Source organism: Pundamilia nyererei, unplaced genomic scaffold, assembly GCF_000239375.1.
Source record: "Pundamilia nyererei isolate P.nyererei 1_Seehausen unplaced genomic scaffold, PunNye1.0 scaffold00051, whole genome shotgun sequence".
In the NCBI taxonomy this organism is placed as follows: Eukaryota; Metazoa; Chordata; class Actinopteri; order Cichliformes; family Cichlidae; genus Pundamilia; species Pundamilia nyererei.
Window position 1 is genome coordinate 3,125,683 of NW_005187452.1, and position 6,968 is coordinate 3,132,650.

Sequence of the window (6,968 nt, forward strand, 5' to 3'; positions counted from 1 at the left end):
CTGTGTGATGTGTAATGTTATGTGGCATTACCAATTAAGAGAACTTAATAACTCTGTTTTTAAAGCCCAATTACTATAAACTTCATGAGTGTTAAATCTTGAAAAAGAGGATGCATAACAGACTTCGTTACCAAGGCCTTTTTTCAGTCCTTATGTTGAATATAAAACAAAAGACAATCTCACTACAAAGCCTCTTGTATAAGGTCTTAAATGTGTGTCTGTTTATCTTAATAGCAGGTTATTATATTTCAAAGTTTCATGATGTTTTGACTATAAAAGGGTTTTAATCCAAATATAGCACAGATCCAATTATTTCCTCCACAGCAGTAAAACCAAAGGAGAGAAAGCAGTGAGAGAAGCAATTCCCACAATGAAATCACATGACCACAAACCACATAACAGAGCTGCAGTTTATCTACTCAAAAACAATAAAACTGTGCTTTAACTAGAAACATATAGCATTTCCTCCCTGTAGCCAACAGTGTATTGCTGCTTAACTCTGAGTTTAAGGATGTTGAAGAACACTTAACTTCAGATCGATAATGTTTCAGTCTTTGTCTCCCAGTGGAGCAAGTGAAACCTTACTGAAGTTCAGTGAATCTTATTAGTATGGAACACAACACCATCCATACATTACAAGTGTTTGGTCAGCTGCCTATGGGCAGTTTTATTCTGGTGCTTTATCCTACATAGTTTAGTCAAAGCAAATAATGAGCACAGGACAAAGTTACAGTGTGCTTTGATTTCAGTAATGCAAACTGCATCACAGTGCAGAGTCAGGTAAATTACTAGGGACAACAGGATTATATCATAATGCACAACAGGAAAATCAAAGTCAGAAGTTCTTTACTTAGTCAAACCACTTAAAATGTGCTGTAAGAGACACTGAAACCATTGTAGAACATGTATGTGTTTACCTCTGCTGCAGCTATAAAAAGCACGTCTGCTTGCTTACCCAAGTGAGGAAATATTTTCTCGGAAGACTAGTAATCTTGATGAATGGCTTTTGCAATTATCTTTCATTCCTCTTCATTTATATTCTAAAGTGTTGGACAGAGACAAATCATCCTGCGTCTTCTTTTGTTGTTTCATAACTTCTATGGATATTGACCATCAGTTACTCACTCACACACACAGGGAAACACAGGCAGACACACACACACACTAAGATATGGCATATACTAACACTCGAGTGCACATATTAGCATAGCATAGTGATTAAGTGGGATTGCATAGTTTACACTACAGAGCTAAGCAGATGGAGCGAGTGGGAGGTACAGGCTCTGAAAATGTTGTGGATTTAGAGGTTTCACAGGTGTATCACCATCCATTATAACAGTGAATGTGCGTGTGTGTGCGTGTTTGTGCATGTGTGTGTGTGCATGTGTGTGTGTGTGAGAGAGAGCGAGCAAGAGGGATGCGCCTTTCTATTTTTGATCCTGGGCTGGTCAGCAGGCTTGTCCTGGTGAGTCTGGGTGTCTGTCATGACAATGACATACAGACACACTGACAGAGGAGATGGAGGGTCAGCCTGGTGCATCCTGGGAAAGGTCTAGTAAGTGCACATCTTGACACAACTAAACATGATTCATGTTAGGTTGTGCTTTGGTGTTTGCTAAAGAATGGATCAAATACTTCATTAAAAACACTTATTAATTGCATGCTTCTAAGTTATTTCTTGCGGCAGATTTTTCATTATAGATTCATTTTGTAAAGACTGTTCTGAATTAACTGACAAATTAATTGTAATTTTGCCTTCGCCACAGTGGATTTTAAATCAGACAATCAAGATGTGATTGAAGTTCAGAATTTCAGCTTTAATTCAAGGGCTTTACAAAAGCATTGCATCAAGTGTTTAGGAATTGCAATAATTCTTATACATAATCACCCATTTTCAAATAAACTAGCATATGTTTACATGTAAGGAATGTTTTTAATACTTGATGAAAATCCTTTGCAGTCGTTGACTGGCTGTCTAGTGTCCATGGACACCAAATGTTGTTTTCTTCTTTGAAGTGGTGCCTTCAGTAACTGAATAGCATGCTTTCCTTTTGTTGAAATCAAGGGACTGACTTGCCCGTTGAAGAACATCCCATTTGTTTCCCTTGAACAAGTCTCGGGTTGCTTTTACAGTGTGCTTTGCACCATTATACATTTCCACTGTGAAGAGCTGGTTCTTTCTTCTCCGTCCTTCCTCTTCCTATCATGTTAATACAAGTTCATCTTGGTTTCATTTGTAAAAAGAACCTGTGGCGGTTTTGTTAGATGTTTTCTGGTAATGTGGCGTTCCGGTTCATGACTGTAACCAGTGGTTTGCACCTTGTCATAAACCCTCTGTATTCACATTCATAAAGACTTGGCTGTAAACTTTAACAACGATACATCTACGAAGATATTCTTGACTTGGCTAAATATTACGAAGTTATTTTTGTTAACCAATGAAACAATTTTGTAATCATCCAATTTAGATGTCTACTGTGGACTTTAAAGATTTTTAGTGTTGCTGGGCGGTCAGTGCATGCTCTCTTTTTAAGAACATAATAGATTACTGATATGTCCATTCCCAATGACCTAATGATAGCTGATAATAGCTCTATCGTGATTAGCACGCTAAGGAGCCACAAATTCAGACTTTGGAGGAATATAAGATGTAACAAAAATAAGCTGTTTAATTAAGATTATTTAAATAACACCATGAGAGGAAAAGTGCACATGTACACACACACGCAAAAACAAACAAACCTCTACAACAGCCATACAAGGGAACAAGGGAATTTGCTGAGACAGAGACTGTTGGAACAGTCCTATTTAAACACAGAGTAATTAGAAGAAGTGGACACAACAGGGTAACAAGACTCAGACAATAACAATCAAAGACAATGACACATGAGGAAGTAAAGCTAAACATAAGACACCAGAGACAAGTAACAATACTAGATAGGAAGAAACTAACAAATACAGACGCCAGACACACATATGCACAGTCATTTAACATTCAGGGAAACTAGAAAAAAACGAACCAAAACACAAGCAATCTGGTAATGCATGCAAAAAGCTAATAGAAGCTAGGTTTCAATTAAACAATAACTAAAAATAATAATCCTAACAAAAGTCCTCAACTAAGGGCTAAACCTGAAAAACATAAGTAAAAAGCTTAAAATAATAGACCTAAAGGCCATAATAGCCTCCTTACCTTGTATCAACATCTCTTTGGACCTCATATTGAGAGTTCTAGTGAACATCTACCGAATGTATGCTCAACCCTTAGAATCATCTCTAGATTTCTTTATCTGCTTAATTTGTCATGAAATAAGGAGAGAACAGGCCACACTGGTCATTTAGCATTCAGCATGTGATGTAGCTTCACTGGCACAAAGAAGAGAATGATGTTGTCAGCAAGGCTTCATGTTCAGACAGAAACCAAGGCAAATTTGTTAAAGTGGAACACCACACGAAACAGAGTAAATAAAATAATAAAATTGTTCAAAAATCTGATCTGATACTGAGTGATATGAAAGTGTGGACAGGATTCATCATAGATTCACACATTGTCCGACATGATATGTCTCAGCAGGCCTGAGCATAGATTGTGGTTCACACATGAACCAGTCCTTCAGTGCAGTTATTCTCCTATCCCCTATTGATTGTGGTGTTGGATAGAGACATATTAATCAGAGTCATCTGGCCTTCTTTGTTCTCCGTCGTCTCCCTGCGTTCTTGTCCTCTCTCTTAATTTGATCTCACTTTCTGTTTGGTTTTGCCTTTCCCTTCTCTTTCTCCCGTTCTCACATATCTGCCTATGACTTTCTCTGACTCTGCAGTTTTGTGACACTTATGTGAACACTGTGTCTTCTGAAGGGCAGAGTCAGATATTTTATAGTGTCCTTTACAACAAAGACAAAATATATCCTATATGTACAGTACAGTGTACAAGGGGCAAAAAAAATTCCCTTGCTGTACATCCAATCCATGGTGATACGCCTCAAAGGAGACATTTTAAGACATACTGCAATAAATCTCCATTATTATATAGTGAGGATATCAAGGGAGAGGTATAACAGTGAGTGTCTGCAAACAGAAAACACGGTGGAGACTCTGTCAAAGCCTGCATTTCTTGTCAACGTTGTCAAAATTGATTAAATTATAAATGCAGAAAAGTACCATCAGACTTTGATCCTACTGTTAACTGGAAAGTGTTTCAATGGCAAAGAGTTCGATTTTTAAGGATATCAGTGTTCCCAAATACACTGCCAATGCAGTAAAAGCATAACTGGTAGGGAAGGGAATTGATAAGAATTTAGAAATTCCGATCCCATTATCGATATCACTCATCGATTCTCATTGGGTTCTTATTGGCTGCACTTTGAGAGTCACTACCATCGCTAAGCAGCATATCAAAGACATTACATTTGTGCAAATTAATTGCATGCTGTTTGGTCAAATGTTTGTGCATGTTGGAGGTATTTTGCCTGTTGGGGTAATTACTAAAAAAGTAATGTATTACATATATTACACAGAACACTTTCCTAAAAGTAATGCAGAACATTACTTAACTACTCGCAGGAGAAATTAATTTGTTACACTACTCATTACATCTGTTGTTACATGAAACACGTTGTCTACATATGCTACAGTCCCACACACCAACACAAATCCCTATTCTAATGAAGGCACATATATAATCTTTCTCCTACTATTTAAGTATGAATACAAAGCAAAGATAAAAACCAGTATAAAGAAACATGGAAACATTGTTACCTGTTGAAGTTCAGGGTCTGGTTGCTGGGCGTGGGTCTGCATTCACTCAGTTTTAACACAGTCTGGGTTCTGGGCTAGCTTAGGGTTAGCATGCTGTATATGCTAGTACTTGCAAAGAGCCAAAGTTGTGTTGGAAGTATAATGCAGTTGTGTCTGTTCTGGATGCAGTTTGCACTTTACCATTGTGCTCTCACCCTTTTGTGCAATAAAAATAAAAATAATGTTCATATCCTGTCATGGTCCTGGGCCATGTGGGCCCAGTATTCTTAGTTCCTTGTATTTTTGTATTTCGTTCCTTAGGCCATGTTTCCTGAGTTGCCCTGTTGTGTTGTTCCCTAAGTGTTTTCCCTTCGTGACTCTTACCCCCTGTGTGCCCCTCTGTGCATTTATGAGCCCTCGTCTCTCTTTGTGTTTTATTCTATGTTTTCCCCAGCCCGTTATGTCTGTGTTCTCCCCGTGCTCTCTCTCCTCCTGTCTGAACCTCTGTACTTCCTGTTTTACTTTGCCCGTCTCCCGTTAGTGTTGTGTTCACTCCTGCCGTGTCTTGTTATGATTATCAGTGTCACCTTCCCTCGTCAACCCTCTGTGTATTTATGTCTGAGTCTCCCTCAGTTCTGTGTCGCGTTCTCCCTCATGTTGTGTGTGTTCCTCCCTGTGTCTCTTGGCGAGCTTTGTATTTAGTTTTCCCAGTTTAGTTTTGTATTTCCTACGTTCTGCCTCTCCAGCATTAAAGCTGTGATTTTTTGAGTTCATCCCCGTGTCTGTGAGTTTTGCATTTTGGGTCCTCCTCCTGCCTGCCACACAACGAATCATGACATATCCACGTTGTAGATGTCACCACTATTTTTCTCCTCCAGCACACACACTGAAGTCAGCTGATTGTAGTACTTGTGCCGGAGCTGTGAGTGGAATTGAAAGGCAAGCAGGCTAACAATTCCAAGGAATTGAACTGCTGGGAGCCGGACGTCTAAAAGTACTGGTTCTTGATTCCCACCCCTAATACCTGAATATAAAAATACACAGTGGAACATTATCAGTCATAGACTGGCGTCCTAAGAGCTTGAATTTCAACATCATTGAATCACTGTGGGATCATCTTGACATAGAATGAAACAAAAGGCAGCAATAGCCAAAGAAGAGCTTTGAATGTCCTTCGAGACGTCCTGTAGACTACTTGAAGAAATTACAGCTTGCCTAAGAAAGTTCAGGCTGTGTTGAAGAATAAAGGTGGTCAGACTAAATGTTGACTTTCAAGCTTGTTAGAATTATACAAACTCTTTTTTGCCACATATACTTAATTTCCATTTACAGTGCTATTGGACCACCTGTATAGTAAAAAAAATAGTAAAAAAAAATATATTTATTTAACATATTTTTAGGCAAACTGTAACAAACTAATCTCATGCTTTTATAACCAGATTTCAACCAGCACAGCAAACTTCACTGAGAAGTCAAAAATTAATCAAGCATAACGTTCAACCACTAAATTAATTTACCTCTTTGAAATGCAAGTAAATTACTGCAATTTTGGTGTTTTAAAAAACTCAGATTTACTGCTTTACTATTTGTTCTGCTTTTTTAAAACATAAAATTTTAATATGAATGGATAATAACAACAATTTTAGCATTAAAAATATCATATTGATTGTGCATACTGATGTAACCATTACAGCAACATAAAAAAATATTTTGATAATTACTAACACTGTTAGTTTAGAGCAGCTCTGATATAAACCTTACACTGGGTGGTGGTCTAATAAATGTTCACAATTCGTTTGCATTTTTCAGTGCATGACCACACCTATTGCTCCTAGCTGACTGAAGTCCATTCATTCAACATAGGAGAAGTGTATGTGAAATGCATGTGTATGTCACGAAAACCCCTTTGCCTTTTTAAATCAGTTAAGGTAACTGTTCCCTTTTCTTTCTCAACATCACTTTTGGTCTATACTACAAGCCCAAGAGGGGTGAAATATTGCAGTGTTGTCCATCACAGATGATTTTTGTTGGCACTGTTATAACATGCCAAATTACTTCTCACGGTTCATTTTGCATTCAGTGGGAGCTATGCGTCTTAATGATGTAGTTAAATCTAAATAAAGACTTCACTAAAATAGATTTTCAATGAGTCACATTGGGTACATGCAGCTTTTTGTAAAGCCATATTTACTCTGAGTTAAACTGCTAGTTCCAAAAGTGAATAACGTTAA

General features: G+C 37.8%; 1 protein-coding gene across 3 annotated transcripts in view; it reads left to right on the top strand.

Moving 5' to 3' along the window:
- The window catches only part of LOC102214331 (FERM domain-containing protein 5-like), a 76,751-nt gene that overhangs the window by 48,273 nt on the left and 21,510 nt on the right, over positions 1-6,968 (top strand). The window lies entirely within an intron of this gene.